This window comes from Tamandua tetradactyla, chromosome 5 (assembly GCF_023851605.1).
Source record: "Tamandua tetradactyla isolate mTamTet1 chromosome 5, mTamTet1.pri, whole genome shotgun sequence".
NCBI classification, from domain to species: domain Eukaryota; kingdom Metazoa; phylum Chordata; class Mammalia; order Pilosa; family Myrmecophagidae; genus Tamandua; species Tamandua tetradactyla.
In genome coordinates this window covers 153,478,941-153,503,660 of record NC_135331.1, presented here as the reverse complement: position 1 = coordinate 153,503,660, position 24,720 = coordinate 153,478,941, and the positions used below count along the sequence as shown (strand labels likewise).

At 34.6% G+C, this 24,720-nt stretch overlaps 1 pseudogene; it reads right to left on the bottom strand.

The window, feature by feature from the left end:
• Window positions 1-17,510: 17,510 nt before the first annotated feature.
• On the bottom strand, window positions 17,511-18,859 carry LOC143682823 (succinate--CoA ligase [ADP-forming] subunit beta, mitochondrial pseudogene; annotated as a pseudogene).
• Window positions 18,860-24,720: the final 5,861 nt, after the last annotated feature.

Below are 24,720 nucleotides of genomic sequence, written 5' to 3'. Positions count from 1 at the left end.
TAACAAATGATTCATGTCTAAATCCAATGCATATATTTTTTCATGTATATGCTACTTTACCTTTACTGTAGCATTGACAATCACTCTCTCTTTCCTGGTACTCCCTCCATACTTAGTTTCTATAGTCTCGCTCTTTAATGTCTTTCTACTGATAGATTCTACTTAGTTGTCTAACATTTATTTGCTGCCATTGGGCTGTTGGGTCTTTTCCTTTCCATTCTCATCATTGTCTCTGGTGTTACTTCAACCACTTTCATGACTTTAGCTATTATCTATTTGCCAGTATATGTCTATAGCATTAATCTTTTTCTTGAAATTCATGTTCTATCTACAACTATGCACTGTGAATCCCTTCATTGGTTTCCTAAAGGCATCTCAAATGTGACATACATGAAAATAGATTCTCCATTTTATCCTCTTTGGTTTTGTTGTCCCTTTATGTTCCTGCTGTTAGTGAGTAGTTCAAATATCCACCAGGTACAAAAGCCATAACAATTCGTTCTTGAATTCTAATCCCTCAATATTCATATAATCTTCAAATCCTGTCATTCCTTTCTCTTTAAAGAGGAGAATATGGTTTGCAATATTTCTGAAACTTATTTGGCCATCAAATTTTTTTTTATAGAATACTTAATAAAAATCTTTTAGTTAGTAGTATTCCAGAATTTTGGAAAATAATCCACTAGTCTACATATTTTGACTAAATTTTATCATCAGAATCAATTTTGTTAAAGTATGACAACCACTAAGTAAAAAATACATTTCAGATCATTAAAGGATAGCTTCAATATTATATTTTAGCTAACCTCCTACAGAACACAATGCCTTTGAGGTAATTTTTAAAATGTCATTAATTTTAATTAAAGAAATCAAAATAAATCCATATTTGTCTAGATTTAGCAAAAAGTCCAATAGCCTATAAAATATCTTTCTATTATCCAGAAATCATAAGTGTTTTGTATAAATTATTACTTAATTCTAAGGTCAGTATAAGATGTAAAGCAAATCTCTTTTGTTATTCAAATGGAACTGCATTTCTCTCAATATTTATATATGGCATACTTTAGATGTTTGAACACTTAGTTCCCTGGCACCTAAAGCAAATATATGCAATGGGTTGGTTTAAACAGTAATAATTTATTGACTCATGATTTTGAAGTTAAGAGTTAGGAAAAGTCCAAAATCAAAGTATCATCAATGTAATGCTTTCTCCCAAAAGTCTGTGGAATTCTGGGGTTGGCTGCTGGTGATACTTGGTCCGTATCTCTTCTGTTACATATTTCTGTTACATGGAAATATACCTGGGAGACTCTCCTGGCTTCTCATCTGGGTTCTCTTGACTTCTGGCTACTCCCACTTTCTCCCTCTCTATGGCCTTCTCTATAAGGCCTTCCATGATAAAATTAAGACCTATCCATATTCAGTTGGGCCACATGGTGACTGATGTAACCTCATTAAAGGTTTCAATTTACTGTGGGTCACACACATAGGCATGGATTAGTTTGAGAGTATGTTTTTCTGGGGTGCATTGCTTCATGCCACCACAAACACTATAATGGAAGAATATGAATAATCTCAATGGTGAAAGTTAATAAGGCAGAAACCTTGTTATTGAGCACACATAATGTTAATTTCTAGCCACTGGACAATTTTTTTTTAAAGCATGAAGATTAAGTTGAAATTTGCATTTCCTGCATTGTTGGTAATCAATGAGTGCTTTATGAATTTTTCCCAAAGAATCACTTCTACCTTACTTGTGTCTAATTCCTCTGTGTCAATTTGCAACTGCCATGTATCCCAGAAAAGCCATGTTCTTTAGCCCTCATTTAATATTACTGGATGGGATCTTTTTTATTGTTTCCATGGAGATGTGACCCATCTAATTGTTGGTGGTAACTTTTTATTAGATGGTTTCAATGAAAATGTATTTCCACCCATTCAAGGTGGAGTTGCTTACTAGAGCCCTTTAAGAGGGAACCATTTTGGAAAAAGCTTTAAGGCTACCAGAGCTCATACAGCCAGAGACCTTTGGAGACACAGAAGGAAAACACCCTTGGGGAAAGCTTTTGAAATAGAAGAGAAAGTTAGTAGATCTCGTCAAGTGCCTTCCCAACTGAGAGAGAAACTCCAAACTGCATCGACCTTTTCTTTGGAGTTAAGGTATCTTTTTCTGGATGCCTTCGTTTCAACATTTCTATGGCCTTAGCATTGTGAACTTGCAACTTAAATTCCCTTTTTAAAAACCGTTCAATTCCTGGTATATTGCATTCTGGCAGCTTAACAAACTAAAACATGCTGTGACAACTTTTCTTTGAGAATTTTCCAGAATGCTTCAAACCAAACTTCAATATTTCTGAAGGAATGACTTCTACTTTAAAAGAGATAACACATGCTGCAGAAAATGTAGTCTAGTTTTATTAGTGGAATTCATTTGCAGACACTTAAAAATGTCTGCATGCTTTAGTGACAAGGGATGCAAGGGGTAAACAGAAAGGAAGTCAAAGGATGTCTTGTTAATAAAGTCAATTCAGTCCTGACTGCTGCTGCCACAGCTTCTGGACTGTTGACAGACTATACACCAATATAATTGTGACCTGTTAATTGTGTCCTTAACCTTATTGCTAACCATCTGTGCTAACAGTTTTTGCTCTCTTTTTTGCATTAAAAAGTGTCATTTTAAATTTCACTCTCTTTGTAAAATTGAAATGTGAAAAAAAAGGGGGTGGGGGACACAGAGGTTCTCAGCTTTGTAAACCAAGAATGTTCCCTTCATATCATTCTTCGGAAGTCATCATTTCTCATTATCAACATTCAGATCTATTTTTAAAATGCAAGAAAGAAAAAATAAGTATGTAGAAGAAAGTGTAAAGAATAAAAATTAACAAAAACTTTCCCTCTACCTTTGCTAAGATTATCCTGACTCATTCATCCAAAAATATTTCTTTCTATCTCTGAAGTTATTTTTCCTAAAGATACAGTAATACACAGTTCTGTACTGGAAAACTATTGCTGCTCTGTATTTCAATGAAGAGACAGCATGATTAATTAAATACTGATAAGGTCTGTGCCTTTTAGTAGCTTATCATTCCCCTATCATTAAAAGAAGCAGTAAATATGTGAACAAGTATGTCCATCAACAGAATAAGCTAAAAGAATAACATAGCAGCTCAACAGATGAGCAGTTAAGCAGAAAAAAAAATCCTTTCAATGTTTCCCTGGGATGCTATATACATATATATCCCTTTAAGATCAGACTTTCGTATATTCCCTGACATTTTTTTAAATAAAATTTTGAATTTTAAAGTAGTTTTAGATTTACAAGAAAGTTACAAAATCGTACAGAGAATTCCTGTATACTCTACATTGTTTCCTTATATTAACATCTTACATTACTAAGTTTGTCACAATTAATGAGCCACCATTAATACATTGTTATTAACTAAACTCCACAATTTATTCAAGTTTCCTTAGTTTTCACTTAATGTCCTTTTTCTGTTCCAGGATCCCATCCAGGATGACACATTACATTTGGTTGTTACATCATTTTAGTCTCCTCTTTGCTGTGATAGTTTCTCAGATTTTCCTTGTTTTTGATGACCTTGACAACTTAGAGGAGTGCTAGTTAGGTATTATGAAAAATGTCCCTTAATTTAGGTTTGTTTAATGCTCTTCTCATGGTTGGATTGAAGTTACAGGGTTTGGGGAGATAGACCAGAGAGGTGAAGTGTCTTTCTTGCAATGTCATGCAATACGGTACATATTTTCAACATGATATCATGATTGTTGTTACTGTTGATCACCTAGCCTGGTTTCTCCACTCTGAAGTTACTTTTCTTCTGGTTCTATACTACACTCTTGGAAGACAGTCACTAAATCAGCCCACAGTCAAAGGGAGTTAAGCTCCACCTCCTTGAAATGGGTAGTAACTATATAAATTACTTGGAATTATTGAAGGAGATATTTGTCTCTTTTCTCTCATTTATTTATATATTCATGCATTTATTCATACTGTCAGCACTCGTTGATGATCATTTTATTTTTGAACTATAATATGTGCTACAGTATTTATTTATTTTATTGCTCAAAATATTCCATATTTGTCCCTTGGAAACTTTTTCAGCTGGTTTCTTGTCTCTTTAACATACCACCATCATTTTTTGAACACTTCCTTACTTTCTGGCACCATGAATGCCATTAGGCTGGTCTTATATATTTCCTGCCCTAGCCCTAGAATTGGCCATTTCTCTAAGGAGCTTTGGTTTCTTTCATTGCAGAATGACACTAGAATTCCTTTGCATTTTGAATGGAAAAGATATTGGTTGGATGTTGGGAAATGAAAATGAATCTAGGAGTGTGGTAGGCCAAAACTTGTTCCTTGACAAATTGACTGTTTGACAATTTCCAGGAAATACTTGATCATCACCAGACCCTCTGAAATAAAAGCTCATGTGAAATAAAATATTTAAAACTTGAGAAAGAGAAAAAACAAAAAACTATCAAGTCCTCAAGGATAGAGGTCATGATTCATGATATATATGTTTCACAGTGTTTCACAATTTGCTTTGAATGGATAAGTTACTGATAAATATTTGTTGATCGATCTAGGATGGTTATGATTGTAAATTTTAACTTGATAAACCTAGATTAGAAGGTAAGGTAAATGTCAAAGATTTATATTTCTTATTCTAGTGTTTTTTTTTTTAGAAGTTTCCATTTTTCCATTTCTTATTCTAGTTTTTTTTTTAATAATCTGAATACTATGAAAATCAAATCCAATTCATAGGTCATTTTAAAAGTAAAATAAATTTATTGCAGAGTAACTTTTAAAAAGTGGAAAGAGCTAAAATGTAATAACATAAACTCTGAATACTATTGTACTTTTTTCCCATAAGTTTTTTTATGATGTAAAGTTCTTTTCTTATCTACATAGACTTAAGAATTTTTCAAATGATCTTTAATTACGTGTTGTGGTCTAAATTGGGAAAATGTCTCAATATTTAATTTAGAAAGTTTCCATGAGGAATGGATTGTTTGAGAATTATTCCTTTTCTACTACTGCTTTAAAATATCACAGTGTCCTCTCCCTTGCTCCACAGAATTTTACTACACTTACATAGTTTTCTACATTACTTTGCAGTAAAATTTGCTCTCTTTTTTAAAGCAAGATGTATTGCAATAGCATACAAGTGCTGTGAAGAAGATATCCGCAAGCCTAATATCAATCCTTCAGGATCTGGAGTCCACTTAATGGAAACTTGCTATTCAAAAGGGCTGCCAATTGAGATAAACTAAAATTTTTACACAATTAAAATACAAAGAGAAAATATATAATTCTTTCATAACTCCTAAAGGATAAAGATGTATATATCTGGCTCAGGGATAAACAGGTTTGCTAGATTTTCTTTCATAGTAAATTTAAAAAGTAAACTTTCAATTACAGGAATCAAGATGTTCAGCAATTTTCTGGAACTCTATTAGTTTTGGTACTGAGATATTTCCCACCAAATCCAACTTCTAATGCTCCACTGGATATTATGTCAACACAATCATGCTCAAAGCTAAAAGGTTAAATGATTCAACCCACTCAATCATTAGGAATTCAAGGGTAAATGACTTTCTAATATACTCTTTGGTGATATTTTAGTCTGAAGCGTATTTCTTCATGATCTAAGGCAGTATATGAGTGTGATTTTTAAATATGCCTAATGATACCATATTGATAGTTTCCTCAGCAAGAAGGAAATAAAGAAAGTTGTCAAGTATCAGAAAAGCCAATCTATAAGCAAGCAGATCTTTTCCATGATTTTATTCTGGTTTCATTAAGGAATCCTATTATTTTCATCATAGAAAAGTCGTTTCTCTAGCATGGAGTAATTGGTTCAAGCTAAGCTCAATACTGAATATATCACTGAGATAAACTACTGAGGTGGCCTCTTGAAATCATAGGAACAGCAGTACTAGGATAGGGAAGAAATATTTGTATCCTGTTCCCTCATTTCAAAAGTTACTTTCTTTTAACAGCCAGCATGTTTTAGAAGAAAAAACAGGATTTTGCACCTCTTCCTTTACACAACACACTAAAATAATGTAGATTAGTGACCATTATCTTACTATAGTTCCAATACTCATTGATTTTTTTGATATTGAATCATGACCAAAATTAATTAGATTGGCTGGCCAATTGGTACCTCAGCCTAAACAGTTTGAGAATTGGCATTGAGGTGCAATCTCTCGTATTCCCTTATTAATACCCTTGCCTAGAGCATAATAATTGGTGCTCATTTACTTTGAATAACAATATAATATTTACCCAGGTTACAATATTGTTCAAAAGAAAAATAAACAGTGACAAAAATCTCTTCTATAATAGTACAAGTTTTTGGTAAATAAATGTTCCATATGTATCACACATATGCCAACAGTTGACTATGTTCTCCACATCTGAGGATCCATATAACTGTAGAGCAAAATATTAGCCAGAATGCCTATATAATATTAGTTTCACTTCCACATTGTCAGCCATTCTTATTATGTAACATCTGATAGTCTTTTTTTCTTCTTCAATTTTTTTTGGGATATATTCACACACCACACAAACCATCCAAATCATATGTTCACAGTATCATCATATTGTTGTGTATACATTCTCATGATCAATTTTAGATCATTTTCATTACTCCAGAACATAAATAAGAATAAAAAATAAGACTCTAATTCTCCTATACCCTTTATATACTCCCTTCATTATTGACCCATAGTATTGGTTAGTAAATTTACTAGTGTTGATTAAAGATAATTAAAATATTGCTGTTAACCATGGTACATGATTGATGATAGCTATGCTTTTTTCTCACATACTCCTATTATATTTTAACAGCTGTAGTGTTTCATGGAAGAACTTATGTAAATACATGACTCTGAACAATCACTTTCAATCCAATTCACCTATAATACTCTGCTGATTTGAAGCTGTTACGAACCCCAGAGAAGCCATGTTCTCCCAATTCAGTCTCGTGGTGGGAGACCTATTGTTCTGGAGGACCTTGTTTTTTTCTATTTATGCCTGCAGCCCTCCTCCCTCTATCATTCTCACATGCAGTTTCATTCAGTGTTTTAACATAATTGTATTACAGCTAGGTAGTATTGTGTTGTCTATTTCTGAGTTTTTATATTCAGTCCTGTTGCACAATCTCTGTTCCTTCAGTTCCAATTACCCAATATCTTTCCCTATTTCTATCTCCTGTGGTCTCTGTTACCAACGAAATATTCCAATTTTATTCAGTAATGTGAGTTCATATCAGTGAGACCATACAGTATTTGTCCTTTTGTTTTTGGCTAATCTCACTCAGCATAATGTCTTAAAGATCCATCCATGTTGTTACATATTTCATAACTTTATTCTGTCTTAAAGCTTCATAATATTCCATCGTATGTATATACCACAGTTTGTTTAGCAACTTGTCTGTTGATGGAAATTTTAGCTGTTTCCATCTCTTTGCAATTGTAAATAATGCTGCTATAAACATCAGTGTGCAAATGTCTGTTTGTGTCTTGGCCTTTATGTCCTTTGAGTAGATACCTAGCAATGGTATTACCGAGTCATATGGCAATTTTATATTCAGCTTTTTGAGGAACCACCAAACTGCCTTCCACAGTGGTTGCACCATTTGACATTCCCACCAACGGTGAATAAGTGTGCCTCTTCCTCCACATCCTCTCCAGCACTTGTCATTTTCTGTTTTGTTGATAATGGCCATTCTGGTGGGTGTGAGATGATATCTCATTGTGGTTTTGATTTGCATTTCTCTAATGGCCAGGGACATTCAGCATGTGTGGAGGAACTTTTGACTTAGGTTGTTTCCATGGAGATGTGTCATTGTTCATTCAAGGTGGATTTTAATCTCTCCTATAATAGTCTAAGTTTTCTGAACTCCTTTAAGAAAGCTCATGGAAAGAGAGAGATCAGAAAGAATATGCCCCAGGAGGAGCAAGAAGTACCCACAGAAACTGAGAGGACCAAAACCCAGGAGATAAGGATAGCAGACATCACCATGTGCCTTCCTGTATGAGAGGAACCCCAGATGCCAAGGTATCCTCTTCTTGGTGCCTTAATTTGGACATTTTCACAGCCTTAGAATTATAACTTGTAACTTAATAAACCTCCTTTGTAAAAGCCAATCCATTTCTGGTATATTGCATTCTGGCAGTTTTCCCAAACCAAAAGAAATATATTACTATTTCTTATAATCCCAAGTGCTATCATCACCTCTATCCATTCCCAAATATTTAAGTTCAGCCTTGTTCAGAATTCTGAACATAGTAGGTAACCACTCCCCCTTTTCTAGCATCTGTCTATCCCTAGGCACCCTGCATTCTACATTATTTTCCACATGTATGACTTTATTTTGTTACTCAATTAACCATACACTGGCTAACGGGGGTGTCAGTCACAAGGTTTTCAAAATTATACTGTTGCAACAGAAAGGCTCTATACTTATATAATTATTATCAAAGCTCAGGGCTACTGGGGGGCAATTCAGTTTCAGTTCAACAATCCCTCTGGTTGTTCTAATACTCTAGAGAATAGAAAGAAATATCTAAATAATGCTTCAGTTGTGATAACCATTTGTTAAATCTTAACTTCTCTCTTATAACTACTCACATTCGTTTGATCTATCTCTCAATCTTCTAGGGTATTTGGGCAATGGCCATTCTATCTTCTTCATGCTGAAAAGCGGTGTCAACATTATGGAGTGGAGAAATGCAACTGACTTATGTACTTGGAGAGACTTGTATTTCTGGGTTTCAGAGCTTCTCTGGCATAGGAACAATCTGGAAGTTTTAAGTCTCTGAAAAATAAATTTAATTGGTAAAACTTTTATAGTGTCTTAGATAGAGCCTAGGGTATTCTTTAGGGCTTTCAGGAATACTGTTTGTTGTGCTTTGGGATACTATGGTAATTTGCAATATCTGGCTGACACTTGCATAAGAGTAACCTCCAGAATAGTCTCTCAACTTTATTTGAAATCTCTTCGCCATGGACACCTTATTGTGCTTCATTTCTTTCTTCCTTTTGGTCAAGAATACATTGTCAATCCCATGATGCCAGGACCAGGCTCATCCCTGGGAGTCATACACCACATTTTCAAAGAGACTTACAACCCTAGAAGTCATGTCCCACATAGGGGAGAGGGCATTGAGTTTATTTGCAGAGTTTGTCTTAGAGAGAGATTGGCCACATCTGAGCAACAAAAGAGGTACTCTGGGAAATGATTGTTAAGCAAATTTATAGGTAAGTTTAGCATCACCATTACATAACTAAATTTCATAAGGACAAGCCTCAAGATGGAGGGCTTAACTTATTAAATTGGGAGTCTGCAATGAGAGACTATAAGGAATTTCCCAGGTAGGGAAGTTTAACGGTTTTACATATTTTTTTCCAGTCTCTCAAGAGACTTTTCAAAAATACTTTATTTTCTGCCCAAAATACTCTCAATGAATCAGGGTATTATATTAAGCAATATAGAATAACAAGATGTCATTCCCTACCCTAGATTCTATGTATTTAGGATGCTTAAATAACATGTTCAGACAGATTAAGTTAGATAGTTGCTACAGAAAATTAAAATTTTGGACAAAATAAACATCTCTCTTTCTTGCACAGAAGCTAAAGGTTTAAAATGCAGACTATATCATCCATTACCCTGCATTCTGCTTTACATCATTCCTAACCAGATCAGCTTCATTCATAAGCCTGAGTTATTTTTCAGCTTCTTTAACAGTTGCTATGTGGAGTAATGGTGATTTTCAGAGCTGCAAAACTCTAACTCCAAGTCTTAGGTGTCACACAAGTACCCAAAGTTCCAGGAAAATACTAGGTTATTCACACAAAGCATAGGACCTCAGAATTTAGAAACAACAACTACAACTCAGGAATAAATGAGACTGCTGTAAGAGCTTGCAATCTAGGCTCTACTTTTCTTATACACATTTTTTTGTATGAGACCATAGAATATCTGCCCTTTCATTTCTGGTTTATTTCACTCAACATAATGTCCTTTAGGTTTATTCATTTCATTGCATGTCTCACAACTTCATCAGTTTCTGTAGCTGCAAATGATATTCCATCATATGTATACACCACAGTGTGCCCTTCTGCTCATCAGCTGATGATCCCTTTTGCCCCCTCCATCCAATGACAAGCATGAATAATACCACCATAAACATCAGTATGCAAATATCTAATCATGACCCAGCTTTCCGTTCTTCCAAGTATATTTCTATTAATGGAATTGCATAATCATGACAACTCTATATTTAGCCCCTTGTGGATCTGTCACACTGCCTTCCGGAGGGACTGCCCCTTTCTACTTCCCTACCAACATTGAATAGGTTTAATTCTCTCTCCACATCTTTTCCAGAACTTGAATCTTTCTGTATGTCTGTCTATTTATTTATTTAATCTGCTGATTTTACTGAGCTATAGTCATATACCATATATTCTATCCAATGTATACAATCAATGTCTCACAGACTCCTCCCTTGGTTGTGTAATCATCACTCTCAATTTTAGACAATTTTCACTGGTCTAAAAAGAAAAATAATAGACATTCAAATGCACAAAAAGAAAACCCAAAATACCCCATATCCCTTTTCTACGTTAATTATTTGCCTCTAGTCTTGGTGTGGTACTAGTAAGGTATTGCTGCTAAACATAGTCCACAGAATGAAATAGGTAACTTTACCAGTATTCCTCTCTATTATTAGCTCTTTGTAGAGAGGTCAAGCATTTGTGTTATTGTATGCATGAAGTTATTTATATTTGTAGCATTAATTGGTGAGACATAACTTTAAACAATCCCTTTAAATCAAATTCAGCTTCAATACAGCACTATTATTTATAATACAATGATGAACTACCATCACCTCTATCCATTCCCAAAGTTTTAGGCTCAACTTCATGAGCAATTCTGCACATATTAAGTAATCACTCCTTCTTCTCAAACTTCTGGCTATCTGTAAATCCCCTATATTCTACATTTTAAGATCCTGGGTTTACCTCTTTTATGTGGTTTGGGTTAGCGCAATCATACAATGTCTGTTTCTGGCTTATTTCACTCACTACTGTGCCCTCAAGCATCATCCACATTGTCGCATGCTTTAGAACTTTATTTCTTCTTACCACTGCACAATATTCCATGGTATATATATACCATATTTTGTTTATCTACTCATCTGTTGATGGACACTTGATTATTTCCACCTTTTGGCAATTGTGAATAATGCTGCTATGAACATCGATGTGCAAATGTCTGTTCATGTCACTTTTTTTCAGATATTCTGGGTATAAACTGAGTAGGAGAATTGTTCAGTCATAGGGCAACTTGATAATTCAGTTTTCCGAGGAACTGCCAAACTGTCTTCTACAGTGGCTGTACTATTATACATTCACACCAACAGTGAATAAGTGTTCCAGTTTCTCCACATCCTCTCCAACATTTGCAGTCTCCTGTTTGCTTTACAGCAACCATTCTTTTATGTGTGAGATGATATCTTATTGTGGCTTTGATTTGCATGAATCAAAAAGATGTTACTGAAGATTAACACTTTTCATGTGTTTTTTAACCGTTTGTATTTCCTTTTTGGAAAAATGTCTATTCATACATTTTGCCCATTTTATAATTGGGTTGTTTATACTTTTGTTGTTGAATTGTCTTATTTCTTTATATATACTGGATATAAAACCCTTATCAAATATATAGGTTCCAAATATTCTCTCCCATTGAGTTGCCTTTTTTACCTTTTTGATAAGTCCTTTGAAACACAAAAGTGTTCAATCTTGAGGAATTCCCATTTATCTATTTGTTGTTCCTTTGCTTGTGCTTTGGGTGTAAAGTCTAAGAAGTTATCCACCTATCACTAGGTCATGAAGATGTTTCCCTATATCTCCTTCTAAGAGTTTTATGGTATTGGCTCTTACATTTAGTTCTTTGATCCACTTTGAGTTAATTTTTGTATAAGGTGTGAGGTAGGGGTCCTCTTTCACTCCTGTGGATATGGACATCCAGTTCTCCCAGCCCCATTTATTGAAAAGCCTACTGTGTCTCAGTTCAGTGGGTTTGGTGACCACATCAAAAATCAATTGAAGTTATGAAGCATGTAATTAGGTAAATGAATCTTTGGGGAGAGTATATTGGAGAAAAGGGTAAAATAAATTGGGTAGATGGAAATACTAGTGGTCAGTGAGAGGAAGGGGTAACAGATATGGGATGTACGAGGTCTTCCTTTTCGCTTTTTCTTTCTTTCTCTGGAGTGAGGCAAAGATTCTAAAAAAATGATCATGGTGATGAATACACAACTATGTGATGATATTGATGAGCCATTGATTGTACACCCTGTATGGGCCATATGTGTGTAAAGATTTGTCATTAAAAATATTTTAAAAAAAAGAAAGAAAGAAGCCAGAAATGAAAAGACAGCTATTATGCCTCACTAATACGTTCTGACTGTGATGTGCAAACTCTGAGAACTGAATTCAAGGGTATGGGTTATCAGGTGAAAGCCTATTGCAAAAGTTCTAGATTGTAATTACAGCAGTCACATCTAATTTGGTGATATAACTGCTATTTCTAAATTCTGAGATGCTGAGCTCTTTGTGCATAATCTGGTCATTCCCTGCAACTTTAGATATTTTTGTGACTCCTGACTCCCTAATAGCTAATGAAGATTAACATCTTTTCATGTGTTTCTTAACCATTTGTATTTCCTTTTTGGAATAATGTCTATTCATATATTTTGCCCATTTTATAATTGGGTTGTTTATACTTTTGTTGTTGAGTTGTTGGATTTCTTTATATATACTGGATATAAAACCCTTATCAAATATATAGGTTCCAAATATTCTCTTCCATTGAGTTGCCTTTTTACCTTTGGGTAAAGCTAGAGTCACAGTCACAAGGCTTCACAATCACGTGGTCATACTGTAAAAAAAATTGAAAAAATATTCAATCATTTTCAAGAATCAAGGCTTTTGAATTACAGTTCAACAGTTTCAGGTATTTCCCTTTAGCTACCCCAAATACATGAAAAACTGAAAGGGGATATATGTATACTACATAAGAATAACCTACAGAATTAGGTTATTCAGAGCTAGATTTCTGCAGCTATGAAAGTCAACATTACCTCATAGACAATTGCTAAAAGCACTGTAAAAGTGACCAGATTTCAATTAGAGATATTAATGAAGCTGATCCAGGTAGGACTAAGGTAAACCAGACTAAAGGATAAAGGATGAAACTGACTGTATTTTAAAACTTCAACTTTTGTATAAGACCAAAGGAAGAGATGTTTATTTGGTGCAAAATTTATATTCTCTGTAGTACATATCTACTCTAACTTTTATGGTCAGCTTCTTCAAACACCATAATTGCATGGAACCTCGAATAGGGTGTGAGATCTTGTTAGTTCATACAGGTTGGTGGGATGTCCCAATACATCCAATTATAATCTGGGCAGAAGATTAAAAAGTATTTGTAAAGTCCCCTTGAGGGACTGGAGATAAAGGTGGAAATATTAAACTTCCCCATTTGGGGAAGACCTAATACCTTGCAATCACTGGGGATTGCCAGTCAATTTGATGGACCAAGCCCTCAGTTTTGGTGCTTGCCCTTATGAAACTTATTCCTGCAAAGGAAAAGTTAAACCTACTTATGAGTATGCCTAAAAATCACCCCCACAGAACCTCTTTTGTTGCTATGATGTAACCTCTCTCTCTAAGCCAATGTCACAGGTGAGCTGACTGCCCTCCTCCCTACATGGGACATGAATCCCAGGTATATAAATCTCCCTGGCATCATGGGACATAACTCAAGCGGATGAGACTGGCCATGCCATCATGGGAGTGGGAAAGCCTTCTTGACCAAAAGGGGGAAGAGAATTGAAACAAAATAAAGATTCAGGGGTTGAGAGATTTCAAATAGAGCTGAAAGCTCATTCTGTAGGTTATTCTTATGTAGTATATACATATCCCTTTTTCAGTTTTTCATGCATTTGGGGTAGCTAAAGGGAAATATCTGAAACTGTTGAACTGTAATTCAAAAGCCTTGATTCTTGAAAATGATTGAATATTTTTTCAAATTTTTTTTTACAGTATGACCACGTGATTGTGAAGCCTTGTGACTGATGTGCCCTTTATCCAATAGATAGATAGATGAGTATGAAAAAGTAAAGACAAAATAAATAAATAATTGGGGGTGGCAGGCATGGGCTGTTTTGGGTGTTCTTTTTCACTTTTATTTCTACTTTTTCTTATTTTTCCTACATAATGAGAATATTAATAAATCAATTGTGATGACAAATGTCCAGCTATATGATGAAACTGGGAACCACTGATTGTACAGTTCAGATGATTATATGGCATGTGAATATATAATATATCTCAATAAAAATGCATTAAAAATAAGTTGACTGTAGATCTGAGGGCCTATTTATGAACAGTCAATTTGATTCCATTGATCTTTCTTTGTGCCAATGCCATGCTGTTTTGACCGCTGTGGCTTTATAATAAGTTTCAAAGTCAGGAAGTCTAAGTTCTGCCACTTTCTTCTTTTTTTATGATGCTTTTTACTGTTTGGGGACCCTTTCTCTTCCAAACAAATTTGTCAACTAACATGCAAGGTAGCTTGTTGGAATTTTGATTGGTATTATGTTGAATCTGTAGATCAGTTTGGGTAGAACTGACATCTTAACGACATTTAGCTTTCCTATCCATGAACACAGAATGTCTTTCCACCGGTTGGAACTTCCCTGATTTCTTTTAGCAATGTTTTGTAGTTTTAAGTTTACAGGGTCCTGGGTTAAGTTTATTCCTAAATACTTGATTCTTTTAGTGCTATTGCAAATGGAATTTTTTTCTTAATTGTCTACTCAGTTTGGTCATTATTACTGTATAGAAACTATTGATTTTTGTGCATTAATCTTGTATCCCACTACTTTGTTGAATTTATTTATTAGCTCAAGTAGCTTTGTTGTAGATTTCTTGCGATTTTCCAAATATAGGATCATGTCATATGCAAATAATGAGAGTTTTACTTCTTCCTTTCTGATTTGGATGCTTTTTATTTCTGTTTCCTACCTCATTGCTCTAGCTAGAACTTCCAGCACAATGTTGAATAACAGTGGTGACAGAAGACATCCTTGTCTCATTCCCAGTCTTAGGGAGAAGGCTTTCCATGTCTCACCATTGAATACAATGCTGGCTGTGTTGTTTTTATATATTTGTATATATGTCCTTTAACATGTTGAGGAGGTTTCCTTCTATTCCTACTTTTTGAAGTGTCTTTATCAGAAGAGGATGCTGAATTTTGATGAATGTCTTTTCCGAATCAATCAAAATCATGTGATTTTTTTTCTTTTTGATTTGTTAATGTGTTATATTACATTGATAGATTTTCTTGTCTTGAACCCCCTTGCATGCCTGGAATAAACCCCATTTAGTCGTGGTGTATAATTCTCTTAATGTGCTGTTGGATTTGATTTGCAAATATTTTGCTGAGAATTTTTGCATCTATATTCATTAGGGAGATTGGTCTGTAGTTTTCCTTTCTTGTACTATCTTTATCATGCTTTGGTGTTAGAGTGATGTAAGCTTCTTAGAATGAGTTAGGTGGTATAGGTTGTTTGTGGATTCCTAGGAAGTTGTCTAGTTCATCTAAATTATCTAGTTTATTGGCATATAGTTGTTCATAGTATCTTCTAATGAGTTTTTTTTTTATTTCTTTGGTGTCTATAATAATGACCCCTACCTCATTTCTGATTTCATTTATTTGCATCTTCTCTTTTTTTAACTTTGTCAGTCTAGTTAAGGGTTTGTCGATCCTGTTGATCTTCTTAAAAAAACTACTTTTGGTTTGATTGATTCTTTACTGTTTAATTTGTTCTCCAATTCTACTTTAATATTTGTTATTTCTTTTCTTCTACTTGCTTCAGGGTTAATTTGCTGTTCTTTCTCTAGCTTCTTCAGTTGTTCAGTCATTCTGAACTTTTTAATGTAGGCATTTAGGGCTATAAACTTCCCTCTCAGCACAACCTTCACTTACATCTCATAGGTTTTGAAATGCTGTGTTCTCATTTTCATTTGTACCCAAATATTTACTCATTTCTCATACAATTTCTTCTTTGATCCACTGATGGCTTAAGAGTGTGTTATTTAACCTTCACATATTTGTCAAGTTTCAATTCTTTGGTGGTTATTGATTTCTAGCTTCATTCCATTATGGTCAGAGAAAGTGCTTTGAATAATTTTAATCATGTTGTTTATTAAAACCTGTTTTGTGCCCCAGCATATGATTTTGAACACTTGAGAAGAATGTATATCCTGGTGTTTGGGGCTGGAATGATCTATATATGTCTGTTATGTTTAGCTCACTTATCACATTGTTTAGGTTCTCTATTTTCTTATTGATCTTCTGTCTGGTTATTTTATCATTAGAAGAGAGTGGTGCATTGAAACATCTATTGCTCTTTTTAGCTTTGCCAATTTTTGCCTCATGTCCTTTGGAGTCCCTTGATTGGGTGCATAAGCATTTATGATTGTCATTTCTTCTTGGTAAATTGTTCCTTTTATTAATATATAGTGCCCTTTCTTGTCTCTTATGAGACCTTTGCATTAAGTTTATTTTGTCTCATATTAGTATAACTACCCCTGCTTTCTATTGGTTACAACTTGTGTGGACTTTCTCCATCCTTTCACTTTCAACCTATTTGCATTCTTGGGTCTAAGATGAGTCTCATGTAAACAGCATATAGACAGATCTTCTTCTCCTTTTTTTTTTTTTAACTTAAATTGGCATTCTTTACTTTATATGCCAAGTCCTAGTAAATATAATATGCTTTTATTTGATACAAGCCTACAGGTGCTTTTCAGTAATACCACAGAATCATGAAGACTTGCAGTTATCAGTGTTTTGTAGTGATAAAAACAATTTTAAAATAATTAACAACTTACTTCATAGAAATACTTAAAGATTACTCTGGAGAATATTTGAAAGCTGTTTATAAATAGTGAATGATCAATATATTTAGCATGCATTTTGTGTTGAAGACAAACACTTCTTATATAAAACACTGTTTTAATGCATTGCTCTATCAACAAGGCTAGTTGTTAGTTATATTTCTAAGACTAAAGAATAAATCTTTTTCTTTATAATTATTTAATTCATAGGACTCTTATCAATGAAGAACTGTGTACCCAACTATAAGAATCATGCATAATGTGAGAGACATTCCTCTAGGAAAAGCGAAAAAACTTCAACAAAAGAAACTAGATAACTGCACTGAACATTCTTTACAACAGGAGAATTAAATGCAGACCAAATTTTTGAAGTCTGTGTGCCTAGATGGCAATTACAATCCCCACAACACCAAAAAGAAAAAGAACAATAGTACAAAATACAGTATTTTAAATAATTATAACATATTTAACACTTTTAGCCATCCACTGAGTTCTCAGATCAGATTGGCAACTGAAATTTCACACCCACCTGGGCTTGTATGGCTAAGGTCCCCATTTCAGAGAGCTTTACAACCATTTTAGCAGCTTCATCCACGTCATCACAAGCAAGAATTTTACGTCTACTGTCCATTATTAGGGCCTTTGTGCCATCGACTGGTGTACCTTGTAACTGTACCACAATACGTATTTTGATTTCCAGGTCTTTTACTGCCATGACTATGCCCTGTGCAATGACATCACACTGCACGATTCCTCCAAAAAATGTTGAACAGAATAGCCCGTACCTTTTCATCTGAAGTGATAAGTGTAAATGTTTCTATTATTTGTTCAACTGTGGCACCACCACCAACATCAAGAAAGTTGGCTGAATTCCCTCTGTGAAGTTTTATTATATGCATTGTGGCCATAGCCAAACTAGCATCATTTACTAGACAGCCTATATTTCCATCTAGGCCAATTTTGAGATCTTCCTTAGCTGCATCTTCCTCGGTCCAGTCACATAAGTCAAAGACTTTCTTCTGGTGACAGACTGAATTCAAATAAAAATTTATCTTTGCATCCATGCAAAGCACAGCTCCATTGCATCTTCTACCACTGGATTTATTTCTACCATGGTTGCATTATACTTCAGAAAAAGACTGTATAGCTTGATTATGTTTTCCGCTGCAGAATCCACTTTATAGGTGGAAATCCCATCATCCGTGCAAGCCTCACAGCTTGTTCCTTTTTGATGCCTTCTACAATATCAATAGGTTCTTTATCACCTCAGGAGTATTAGCAGCAACATCTTCAATGTTGACACCACCCTGAGCGCTTCCTCTTAAGACAGGACCTTGAAATGACCTTTCCATTGTTCTTGCAAAGTAGTTATTCTCTACTAGGATATTTTCACTCTAGAACAGTACTTATTGCATATTCTTCCCTTTTCTCCTATTTGTTTGGTAGTCAACTTTTTCTCAGTCATTTTTGAGGAAATGACTTTTACTTCTTTTGGAAAGAAAACTGTTTTCACTCCTCCTTTGAGGCCATGTTCAAATGTCTCTTTACCTCTACCACCAGCCAAAACCTGTGCCTTTATCACATCTTTTGAACATAACTTTTTGGTAATTGCATACACTTCATCTGGTGACTTTGCCACTGCCCACTGGGAATGGTGACACCAGTTTCTTGTAAGAACTCCATGCTCAGGTATTCAGGCAGTGAGATTTTCCTTTGCTATTGCTGCTGTACGGTTAAACTATCCAGAACCTCCCAGAACCCAGATGGTGACCCACAGCGCCATCTGGTCCCGTGGTTTCTCAGAAGGGCAGTGGCCAAGAAACCGCTGTAGATCATGGAGGCTGCCATTTCTGTGATTCTCAGCACAAAAATGATGGATCATGATTTTAAATCCATTATGCCAATCTCTATCTTTTAATTGGTGAATTTAATCCATTTACATTCAAAGTTATTACTGTAAAGGCAGTAAATGGTGCTCTTGGGTCACCTCTTCCCCTCAAGCCCATGTCTTCCCATGTCCAACCTACTGGGCAGGGTCCAGACCAGGTGAGAATCCAGTCAATGCAGCAGGTCTCCATGAGTGCCCAAAGCCACCAGCCCTGGGGGTGGGAGGTGAGCACTGTATATCTTGGCAGAGAATCCGCTTGTGGGCATGAAGGATCTGGTGATTCCCAGGCTTCTGAGTGATATGGCCATGAGCTGTGCATCTGAGAGGTTTACCTTCCCCAGGCCATAGCCAGCTTGGGGGGTTCTGCTTTTCCTTGAACCCCTAGATCCAGGCCAGCATGTGTCCATGGCCTTCCAGAGGGGACTCATGCTCCTGATGCTGCAGTGCAGCTCTCTCCCTTGTCCCTGCCTCTGTACTTGTGCAAGTAGCAAATCCATGGAGAAAGGATAAAGGCAGCAGGACTCAGAGCCTCTCTCTTGCCAGCGCACTGTCAAATCAACTCTGCTCTGAATCCCCTTCGCTCCTGAAGGGACAGACCCCTGTGTCCCTCCAAACCAGGTACCTGCAATGGCCTACTTTATAGTTGGGAGTAAGCACTAGGCACAGCAGCAAGGTCTTTGCATGTGGATAAAACAAGTCATATAGGTCTTGCAAAATTTCATAACATTTTAACGCACTTGAGATGAGGGGCAAATAAATTGCAGTTGGTTTGACAAACATGAATTTAGGTTATTCATCATAAATTAAAATTTCGTAAAACAATTAATAAATACAATCAAAAGTTAAGATGAGTAAAAAATATGGATTAAAAATAAATAAATGTGGGGGAACAAATGTTGAAATAAATTGGGTAGAGGGAAATACTAGTGGTCAATGAGAGGGAGGGGTAAGGGGTATGGTATGTATAAGTTCGTTCTTTTTTCTTTTTATTTCTTTTTCTGGAGTGATGTAAATGTTCTGAGAAATGATCATGCTGATGAATATACAACTATGTGATGATATTGTGAGCCATTGATTGCACACCAAGTATGGAATGTTTATATGTTAAGAATGTTGTTGTTGTATGTTGATTGATTTTATTAATAAAAATTTAAAAATGAAAGTTAAGATGAGCATAATAGCACAGAAAAGGAGCAGTATGGTAAAGTGGTTACCCAAGTGAGTACTGGAATCAGATAGTCCTCAAAGCTTCAATACCATGTGCACTTCAGGAAAGTTATTCAACTTTAAAAGCACATTTACCCTATTTTGTAATATGGGGTTAATCTGGTAACTTTGTCTCAAAGGGCTATTGTAACAAATGTATGTAAAATATTCTTAATATTGAGATTTGTCACATAGTTGGCATTCAATAATTAGTGACTATTTTGGGGAACTAGAAGAGAAGGAAAAATGTATTGTAATGAAATATTTGAACAATATATCAAATTATAGTTTGAATATAGACACACTATATATATTATACAATCCCATTTTTGAAAAAAATCTGTTCTCTCTAAATATGCACAGAAACTATATTTGAAATCTATGTGACAAAATATTAACATTGTTCTTCATATCTTTTGATATTACTTGCATTTTACAATAAGCATATGTCAATTTTATAATCAGAAAATATTTCATTTGTAAAATGTCCATTTTCTTTCCATTTTTGTATAACATTCATTTTATTCTTTTAGCTCACTTCAAAATTATCATGGGTCTGATAATCCTTTTCTTTTGTTTGTTAACTTGCCAGCATCTTATTTTGTGGGTTTCTCTACTGTGGAGTTATGGAAAGGAAGTACTTAAACATTTGTCTGAAATCATTCTTTTTTTAAGAAAGCATCTTTTATAGGTTTATTAGTCCATTACTTTAAGTTAATTGAGGTAAAGAAACTTTTTTAAATTTATAAGCTAATAGTTTAACAAGCAATACAAATCCTTTTTTTAAATCTCAAAATATAATACCAAGCCCATAGTAAACAACAAACAGAATTTTTTATACATAGACTTATGAAAAAAAAGATGGATAAAAACCTTGTGCCAGCATCAAAAATTCAACAAAACAACTCTTTTTCTTTTTTACAGTCTCTAGGTTTCATAATAAAGAAAAAAGGTGACATTCTTTTAAAATTTTGGTACCTTCATGTAACAGAGACTTCAAGGTATAAATAAATCACACTCTTACAAGCACTTTTTTTTTCACAGTTTTTATTTTGGCTTAATGGCAATATGGATAAGAAATAACACATTTATGCAGAGGATTTTATTAATGACTCAGAATGTTTTTTCTTCTTTTTAAATATTTAAACGTAAAGAATGATCTTTAAAAATAAGATACACAGTTCATAATTTGGACATGACCTAAGCAAAAGTTTTTTCTTCTCGCCCCCTTCCTGGACAGTTAAAATACAAGTTTGAAATATTGCCGGCAGTTTATTTCATGGGAATATATCAGATATACATCATCTCCCAATGCATTCCCAATTCACAGAGACCATGGGAACAGACACATAGAAGTACAATAGACAGAGCATCTATTGTGCAAGACAACAATCTTGGGTGTGTACAGGTGAATGGAGCTGACTGTTGAAATGCTGGTATCTGAAATAATTTTTTTGGGGGGGGTGGTGCACGGTCCGGGAATTGAACCCAGATCTCCCTCATAGAAAGTGATCATTCTACCACTGAACCACCCCATGCACCCTTGAAATAATTTTTAACATTACTTCTCTTTAGTTCTACTACTGAGATTCTGAAGTAAAACATTATTCAAAGTGAAATATTACCATTCACAGTCACAGAAATCAGACACAAGAAATAAATAATATCTTTTCCAAGATCAAAAGGCAAAATGTATTGTTTTGTGAGAAAACTACTAGTTTTGAAAGATTGTTTTGCCACAGTATAAACTATATAAGCATATAAAACCAAATAAAACAGAGTAATTCTAAGTTAGTCTGCACTAGTACTTTGCAATTCTTCCCTGTAGATCTGTAGAGTCTATCACTAACAGTTATTGAAAATGTATTACATGTTAGGCACTAAGTTCAATATGTGAATTACACCACTTAATGTTGTTATAACCATCCAGCAAAACTGGGAGTAACTTTATATTCATTTCATAAATGAGAAAATTGCAGTGCAGTGTGGTTAAATAACTTTGTTAAGAGTTACTCAACTTGGAAGTTGTAGAGCTGAGATCTGAAACAGCAGCCTGCTACCAACACTTAATAATTGAGATTTAAAGTGTGTATTATGTTTCTTAAAAATTAACCAATTGACTCCTCAAATGTTTGCAATGATTTCACAACTGTTTTTCTTTTTTGAGTTTTACTTCAGTCTTTTACTCTTATTGAGGCTGTATTCACAATTACTTAACAAAAACAACATAGAAGTGAAGTATTTAAAACAAAGCATTGAGTTCTGGATATGGGAAAGTCTCTAACAGTACTATTTCACTGGTATTATTTGTTGGGCAATGGCTTTTAAATTTTTTACCTGTGACCCAGTGTAAGAAACACGTTTTACATTAGCAACACACCCATACTCATACTCATACCACATATAAAAATGGCACATACTTTCCCTAAATATGTAAGAAACTTAGTAAAAAGAAAAGTGTTTTTCACTTTTTAATATACAATACTTTTTCACATGCTTGCTTTGTTTTTTTTTGTTTAAATAATAACAGTCTGAAAACAGGTGTCTGATCAGAGTGATTGTGTTTTGTAAGTTTTTAGAAGAGTCAGTAAGAATTAATAAATACTTCTTGCATTTTAGTACAAATTCTATTAAATTATGTTAAAGCACATAACAAAGCACTGTCTAACATAAAAAATGAGTGTTATCTACAAAGGTGTTGATGGAGTTACACAGAGAAGGTAGGGTTTAATAAAGGAGTATGATTGCTGAATCATTACATTGATATTTCCTTTGGTCACCAGGATCTTACATTAGCTAGGAGTAAAAACCCAAAATTGCAGAATTGTAACCACTGAAACACTGAAATCTGTTCCACAATTAATTCTTGTGCTGTGCTTTGAAATTTGTTGCTTTTTTGTATATGTGTTATTTTTCACAAAAAAGGAACAAAATATATATATATATATATTCCTTCTAGCCTCCAATATTCTGGAGAAGCTAGAAGGAAAAATCTGAGATAATGGTATGGTGGCTTATGACAAGCGCTGGAATCTGTCCTGTAACTAACTACCCGTTAAAGAGTGCTTTGAAAACTATGGCTTTTTTCTCTCTTTGTTTCGTATGTATGTTATATTATACAATAAAAAAAGTTAAAAAAAATAAACAGAAAACTACCAGTGCTGAAGATGTAGAAATGCACACCACAATACCATGTGATGGGAGCACAAAGTGTTGTGTAATTAACAAAGTAGAGTGTGAGTATGGTTGAAAGAGGAAGACTAGAGCTGTGTATGTCTCCAGAGGGAAAGCTAGAGGATGAAAACTGGGACTGCATAACAGTGCAACCCAGAGTGGACAGTAAGTGGTTAATTATATAAGTAAGAGAAGTTCTTTCATGAACTTGAACAAACATATGCCACTGTTCCAAGGTGTTAATAATGTAATATCCTTTGACTTGTAACAAAGGCATTATACCAAGGCTAAATGTCAGTAATTGAGGACTTAAGGGGGAAAGGGATTTTTTTTCCTTTGGAAGAAATGAGAATGTTCTCACCTGGACTGTAGCGGTGAACGTAGAACTATGTGATTATAACAAAAGCCATTCATTGTACACTTAGGATGGGTTATATGGTGTGTGAATAAATCTGCTTAGGAAAAAAAATGAACGCATCTAAATAGTCAAAAAGTAGAATAAAACAAGACAAAATAAAGTTGCGTGTGTGAAAATGGCCACAAAATGTACCTAGGGGAGTATTGCCTGACTCCCACTGTGACACTTCCTCTTTCACCATCAGTGCAGGGACAACATTCACTTTCTGAGCTATTGATCTAAAGGTACTGAAGATAGCCTCCAAATTTACATATATTCTCCAGTCTAATTCGTCCTTCTCTATTACTGGAACCGTGTATTGTGGTGAGGAATGCACACTTGCACATGATAACTCAATAGTACCCCTCAGAGAAGGACAAATTCTTTTTAGGGGGGAGCAGAACTGACATTTGCTCATTTTCAGGAACAACTTATAATGGATGTTAGGAAGAGCAGACATTAAGTTTTTGTAACCATAATTCTTTGTTCAATTGTTTTGAACGATGTTGCATGCTTAAAAAAAAAAACTTCACAAAAAAAGAAGAATTTCTGTCCCAATGAAATTATTAACAGTTATAGAAAAAAAAACATATATATAACAAATAAATTAAAAACAAAGGACTTTCATATTTGTTCTAATATCAAGTGAGGTAAGTATTAGGGTGTAAAAATATGACGTGAGAATTTTGGATTTTCATGGGGAGGGAGGAGGGAATGCAATTGATAAATGGCACCATTTGCCATAGTTTCATTTCATGATGGGACTAACCTCTCTGGGTTTCATTCACATGAGAATATGGGTCTCATTCATACAACAAATAGAGACTCTGACACCCTCTTCATAGGACTGTGGTGATTGTAAAAAACATAATAATAATGTGTAATTTGCAGACATATTTTAGGCAATTAGTAAATTTCAGGTCACCTCCTCTTTCCAATTCCTCTCCAGATATGAGAGTCCTGGTTTATTTTATTTGGGAATGGGCTAGAACTTTTCTATATATTAGGGTGGAAAGGAAAAGATGGCATCTTCTGTCTCTGTAA